Below are 7,772 nucleotides of genomic sequence, written 5' to 3' on the forward strand. Positions count from 1 at the left end.
CAGCTCAGGGACCAGATTGGCAAGCCATAAATTAAGTAAAATCTAGCCTTAAAAAGGTTAAACTGTAGTAAGCAAGCATGTAAATCTTGCCCACTCAACAAATTTTTGAAACTCGCATTAGATACTTTTAGATTTGAAATGAAGAGCAATGAAAAAAAGTTCTAAAGTACAATTTACAAGATTTAAAGCTATAACAATGTATAATAAAAAAAAAGTCACATATATTTAGTATTATGTCAAATTAAATTGGATATTAATTGAGTGTTTTTAGTGAATTAAATGTAATTGAAATGCTTTGGCTTGTCAAGTACTAAACTTTTCTATATCTGGTTTGCCAAATAAAAACATTGCCCACCTGTATCTTAATATATATATACAAGTTTTAAACAGCTTTAACTGAGTAGCTTTGAAATATTTAATTAAATTAAGTTTTTAGATTTTACTTTTGAAAAACTAAATTTTTATTGCACTTTTATATTGTTTTGAGAAGAAGAAACTCAGTTTTGTATAATTTTTTTTTTATTGAAAAAAACATCAGTCTCAAACTCTACCCCTTGCAACGATAAACGTTTTCTGGGGAATAATAAGTATTATATTAATATGTATATTCATAACCACAAGTTTATTATATAAAAAAAAAGTTTAAAAAAGATAAGTTAGAAAACATAGAGGCAACAGTTGATAAAGAAAAAACAAAGACATAGAAACACCAAACTAGAATAAACTATAAAACTTGTACTTTAAAATAGTTATTTAATTGTGTTGTCTCACTTATTTTAGACCCACAGAAATATTACATTATAGCTGCATTTACTATTGACAATTATAGCATAGTCTAACCAAGGTAACTGAAAATACCCTACAAATTAATATCTTTTCGATTATTTTTTTATGCATTACACCAGGGATTATTTTGTCAAACAACGGCTCAAAGGCAGTGTACTGCTACTGCCTAAAAAAAATCTAAAGCCAGTGTCTTATCTTTCTGTGTTTATTTTTTTTTTTCAAAGAACCCTAAATCTACTTGTTTTTAATACAAAACTTAGAAATATATTGTTAATTTTAGTATAACTGCACTTGTGGTAAATAATTATAATTTTTTTACTAAAGTTAATGAAAGTAGTCACACAATTTTTTTACTTTAACATCAACTCACAAAAGATTTGTTCAATAAAATCTTATCCTAGTGTAATGCATAAAAGCTTAATTAAAAAAATAATAGCTTGACTTATTTGCGAACACGAACAGTTTATTTGATGATTTTATTTTGTTTAAACATTTTTAATACGGTTCGAAATTTACTTTTATATTTTTTAAACATAATGTTACTTATAATTATATACAGTGCATTTACAAACTTAACAAACCGTTTATCTTTTGGTGATGGTCTTCTTATAGGGAAGATTCTTTTAATTAGTTTCGCTATTCTTCTTTCTTGGTCTTAGTTGAAGAACAACGCTTTCTACCTCATTCTTTCTATTATTTGATAAACCTTTTGGTACATTAAAAATGTGTATTCTGGTTTGTTAATTGTCGGTATATTTTTAAGTGAATAATTAAGTTTAACTCTTTTTTTATTTTCGACAATTTGTTTTATTATTATTATTACTATTTCAAAATTATAATTAAATATTTTTATTTTTAGAGGCTTTGTCTTTCTATTTAAAAGGAGCAATTATTTATGGTTTTATACTAAAGTTTCGATCAATAGTGCTCGAAAAAAAAATTGTAGCTAAATATTCAATTAGACAATAAACCACAGTTTTTAGCAGTTGTTTCATTTATGAGATATTTCTATCATTATACCATTTTTAAATTCTAAAATTATAATATTGTAAATTTTTTTAAATTAAACAATTTAAATTTCTCGACTTATATGTTTTTAAGAAGATTTCAGATTTTTTTACAACAACTGAGGATCTCCTATATGCAAGTAAAGGAGTGAAACATTGTTTTGTTAGTAATAAACTGTTAAAATAAACATTGAATTCTAAAATTATGTAAAACATTTAAAATGTGGTAAAGTTTTTTTTTATGTTTAATTAAAAACTAAAAATCTATAATTTTTCAAAATGTTTCAAATTAACAACTAATTTTTTTCTAGTTCTTGCATAACTGTGTGTTTTCTATTTATAAAAGATAATAATAAAACATTTTATACAGAATTATGACTATCAAATTGATTCAATTAGAATATATAAATGAATAAACAAAAATTAATACTTTATACTTAGTAAAAAAGTATTTTATGTAAAAACATAAACTACTTTTTGACAATAAACAAGAAATACTTGAAAATACGGGAGCGGGTCAGAATGACACAGCGACAAAATGACACGGTCGTCAAATAGACACGGTGCGTCACTTTGGCACAGCGACAAAATGACACGGTGCGTCACCTTGGCACGATGCGTCAGTTTGGCACGGAGGGTCACTTTGGCATGGCGACGAAATGACACGTTGCGTCACTTTGGCACAGAGGGTCACTTTGACACGGCGACAAATTGACACGGTGCGTCACTTTGACACAGCGACAAAATGACACGGTGCGTCACCTTGGCACGGTGCGTCACTTTGGCACGGAGGGTCAATTTGGTACGGCGACAAAATGACACGATGCGTCACTTTGGCACAGAGGGTCACTTTGGCACAGCGACAAAACGACACGGTGCGTCACTTTGGCACGGAGGGTCACTTTGGCACAGCGACAAAATGACACGGTGCGTCACTTTGGCACGGAGGGTCACTTTGGCGCAGCGACAAAACGACACGGTGCGTCACTTTGGCACGGAGGGTCACTTTGGCGCAGCGACAAAATGACACGGAGGGTCACTTTAGCACAGCGACAAAATGACACTGTGGTTAATAAGGGAGGGAACGATTTTTTGTGAAACTTCAATCTTCATTGGTATGGACAACGATCTTATTTTTCTAGGAAAATTTTCGGTTTCCTGTCTTCTAACCTTTTTTGTAGAATCAGCTACAATCACATTGATTAACTTTAAAAACAAAGACCGCAGGAGTTTTTTATCGTGACTTCATAAAATAAAGTGAAACACGTTCACCTTCGTCCAAAAATACCTTCTATTCTCATCGTCGTACTTATAAACAACATGCTCATTTTTAAGCAGTAGCAAGGCAAGGTGTTAGGTGTGCTTAAAAGCTGTGCTTAATAAACAACAACTAGTTGTTTGTATCAAACAACGTTCACAAAGATGCAAAAGCAGCAACTTTTTTAACAAAATACGACTGCCAAAATTAAAGGGAATTTATTTTTGATTTCTTTCGAATGGAAAAACTTAAACCCAGTTTAGTACTAGAACATGAAACGAGTAATAAAAATTAGAAAATGACTCGCCATTTTACGACTAAAAAGATAAAAACTCATATAAACATATTTTTTAAACTTCAGCAATATTCTGATTTAAAAAATACACTCTTCATTTTAGATCAATCATTCAGTACATCAAAACAATAAACTAGTAGATGTAAATACAGAGGAAAATTTGTTTTATAAACTAAAACTCAGACGTTATCGAAAGCAACTTTTCTGCTGTTGTAATTCTAAATTCTAATGCGGTTCTTATTATACGTTTTTATGCTTAAAAAAATTAATACTTGCGCTCTTTTGTCGATTTAATAGGTTGTAATTTTGAACTAAAATACTGCATTTCCTGACGAAAATATAATAATAATTTTTTTTTTTTACTTTTTCATCAGAAAGAAATTAACTCCTAATTAATAAACAACATTTAAAATTTTAGAAAAATGTCTTTAGAAAACCCAGAAAATGTATTTATTTTTTCAAAAAACTCCTTTTTTTATTCGCAAGATTAAAAATAGAAAATTAAATATTATTTTCATAACTGAGTTAAGACAAAACCGAGTTTTTTAAAACTTTGTAATAAAACTCAAGAATATAAAGTAGAAGAAATGTTTTACAAGCAAATTAAAATCTGCTTTTACTGTATTATTATGAAATTTGTTTACTGAATTTGTATTAAATATAAATGCAATTAAATACTATAATATCTATCATACTCTAAGTTTAATATTTTATATTTTAGACTAAAAATGTTGTAAAAAATAAAAAGACTTAAAGTATTAACTTTAATAGAATGGCTGCAGCTTTAATTAGAAGGCTGCAGCAGCAATGTTGTATGTATAACCTCTTCTAGTGATTATTTTTTTAAAGTGATAAATATATAAATGCGCATGAATGTTTGCATCAGACTCTTAATTTTCTCTCAACTGTTCATAATACTATTTTTATTTTTTTCATAAATTTAATCTCCAGGTCCGTTCATTTTAATTATTTGCTTTTAGACAAGTTTATTATATATTTTCAATAAAGAGTTTTAAGTAAATATCCTAACTTATTATCTTTTGTTGAATATATATATATATATACATATTTAATATAAATGGCTTACTACAAAAGCAGCTTAACTCTGTATATTTAAAAATTAGAGTTAAAACACGCATGACTAATTCTTACTACGAAATAACTCTGTATTAAACTAAATCTTAGTTATTTTTTATAACAATTCCTGATAATAACTAATTAAACGTTTAACAAAAAATACTAAGTTTTATTCATTACATAAATATGAAAAGTCGTGAAAATTAAAAAATAAAACTTAAGAATATTTTTGTTTTTATACTATGACTTAAATTTAAAAACAATGTATCATATATAGTTTCAAATGTATCAAGCTACTATAGTTTGGAAAAAATATAATAAATCTTTTGTTTAACTAATTACTATCAAAATTTTACAATTAAAAGATATATTACTGAAGAAGTTTAGTTTTGCTCGTAATTTTGTTAAACTTATGCAATCCATGTTAGTGACGCACCGTGTCATTTAGTCGCTGTGTCAAAGTGACGTATCGTGTCATTTTGTCGCTGTGCCAAAATGACCCTCCGTGCCAAAGTGACGCACCGTGTCATTTTGTCGCTGTGCCAAAGTGACCCTCCGTGCCAAAGTGACGCACCGTGTCGTTTTGTCGCTGTGACAAAGTGACCCTCCGTGCCAAAGTGACGTATCGTGTCATTTTGTCGCTGTGCCAAAATGACCCTCCGTGCCAAAGTGACGCACCGTGCCAAGGTGACGCACCGTGTCATTTTGTCGCTGTGCCAAAGTGACGCACCGTGCCAGAGTGACGCACCGTGTCATTTTGTCGCTGTGCCAAAGTGACACACCGTGTCATTTTGTCGCCGTGCCAAAGTGACCCTCCGTGTCGAAGTGACGCACCGTGCCAAAGTGACGCACCGTGTCATTTTGTCGCTGTGTCATTCTGACACCCACCCGAAAATACATAAGTACCTAAAAACAGTTTAGTTCTAAATAATAGCTAAAAAGTTTTTTTCAGAAACTACATTTTTCTTAATAGTTTTTGTTTAATTTTTATATATTTATTTTTATTTTTTTTCGAATTTAGCTTAATTTTTAGATTTTTTTTTCTGAGTACCATTTCAGTAAACTAGTTAATTATCAAGCTTTAAGATAGTTATTTAATGCTAATGTATTCATTATAATACTAGTTTTATGCTTTTGCTCAACAACTGATTGTGAGTTCACTTTGGTGGCGGTGATCACATGATTGGATTGTTGGTGTGATTTTTTTGTTGTAGCGCCGGTGAACACTTACTTGGGGATTTGAGCTTCATGATTTTCCCACACTTTGTGGTTTTTAGTGTTGAGATTTTAGCCTTGTGAGTGTTCTCCAAATGGCGTGTCACCAAGGGCTTTTTATTTGTTTAAAAGATAGTTTTTTGTTTATTTTATTTTTGGATAGTTAAAGTTAAATATTAATGGGGCAGGTAAAATTACATATGATGTAACACACTCACTTTTCCCCAGAAAACGTTTATCGTTGCAAGGGGTAGAGTTTGAGACTGATGTTTTTTTACCATAAAAAAAAAAAAAGTATAAACTAGAATAGATTTAAAATGGTGATCTAACGAATCCAAAAATTTTGGATCCGGCTAGATTCGGTTCCGAATTTTATTTTAAAATAAGGATTTGGCTAGATCCGTTTCAGAATTTTATTATAAAATTTAGATCTGGCTAGATCCGAACCCGAACATTTTGATAATTGGAATTCTAAAAATTTAAGTTGTTAGAAATTTAAATACTTTACAAGTTTACAAATAAAAATTATGTTAAACTAAAATTAATTATTTAGTAAAAAAAAATTGAGCAATATCTTTAACGTATTAATAAATTTATTTTTAATGTAGGAAATGTTTATTTTAAAAGCAAAACAAATTCATGCTACTCACACAAAAACTTAGTTTAAATGTTTTGATATGCATTCAAGAAACGTTAACAATTAACTTGTATTTTTTATATTTGTGTTTTGTAAATATGAAGAATATCAGCTTTAATAAATGCTTAAAGCAGAAAACAAATCACGAAAAAAACTAAAATATTTTACGTTTAACTTAAGATTAAATTTTTAGTGTTACCCTAAACGAATTAGAACATTAACATTCGCAAGTGTTTATAATTATAAAACAAAGTGCTATTGAAAATAACATGAAGCCCTAATAAATTGGCTTAAAAAAAAGTAAAGTAAAGGCCTAAAAAAAGAATAATAATTACAACTGTAAAAAAAAGTTATCAAATTAGACTTAGGATTACGCTTTTACCATTTAAAAAACATATACAAGTTAACTTGTGCAACTATTTAGAAACGTAAACCTAACTACAGTTGCAAAAGATGTCTCTACACGCTTATACTACAAAAAAACTGTTTTAGTTTTTCCAAGTTGTGGTTGAGAAATGAAATATTTTCGCCGGTCTTTGAAAGCAATCCATTTCACATGTGCTTTCACAGATTACCAGCTTCAGAAAATAATATTTCAGAATACACAGAAGATGATGGTGCAGAAAGATATTCGCTTGCAAAGCTGGCAAGCTTGCAAAGCCCTTAATTTCTGCTTAAATTTCTTCATTAAATGAAACCTGTTGATGGCTTTCCTGTGTAGCTGTGTTTGATTCTGTTTTAAACAAAGAGTAGTAAGTTAAATACTCTTGGGATTAAAATTTGCAGAGGGTTGTGGTTTGGTTTCTCTTATGGCAATATTGGAGAATCACTACTTCGATCAGTCTCACAACAGACATGATTCTTAACATTCAGTCTTAGCAGCTCTTTAACAATATTTATGAGATAAGAAGGGAAAGCGAAAAGTCAGTATCGGGGATCAACAGCTGTTGTGACTAAAAGTAGTTTGTTGATATTTGGGTCTAAGTTGTTCTTGTTGTTATAGAACCTTCGTTCGCAAGCCTCTCCTATTTTTCTGTCTAAAGTTCTACAAACATTTGATACTTTCTCTGAGTTTTTATAAATTTAACAAACTTTGTCTGTGATCTTACATGCGTGATCACAATTGAAATCAATGCATTGTTTTTACTACACTACTTTGTAACCAGGAGCGCAGCGTGAAGAGAGACACTGGCGCATGCTTGCCTCCTAAAAAAAAGAAAATAAAAAAAATTTATAGAATTTAATTTCTTCATTCTTTTATCATTTAATTTCCTTGCTTAACAGCTAAGCGAACTTTACGATAACAAAATATACAAAGCCGGTGCGTAGAAATAATTGTGTAGTGGTTTTGATACAAAACATCATAAAGATTTTTTTATAAATTCATAAACTTCATAAGAATTAAGATTCTGAAGATGCTCAAACATGGTAATGCACCGTGGTAGTATAACAGTTAAGATTGAATTTTTCAAGGAAGTATACTAACATTTTGTAAAC

The sequence above is a fragment of the Thalia democratica genome, chromosome 4, assembly GCF_965202585.1.
Source record: "Thalia democratica chromosome 4, ktThaDemo2.hap1.1, whole genome shotgun sequence".
NCBI lineage: Eukaryota > Metazoa > Chordata > Thaliacea > Salpida > Salpidae > Thalia > Thalia democratica.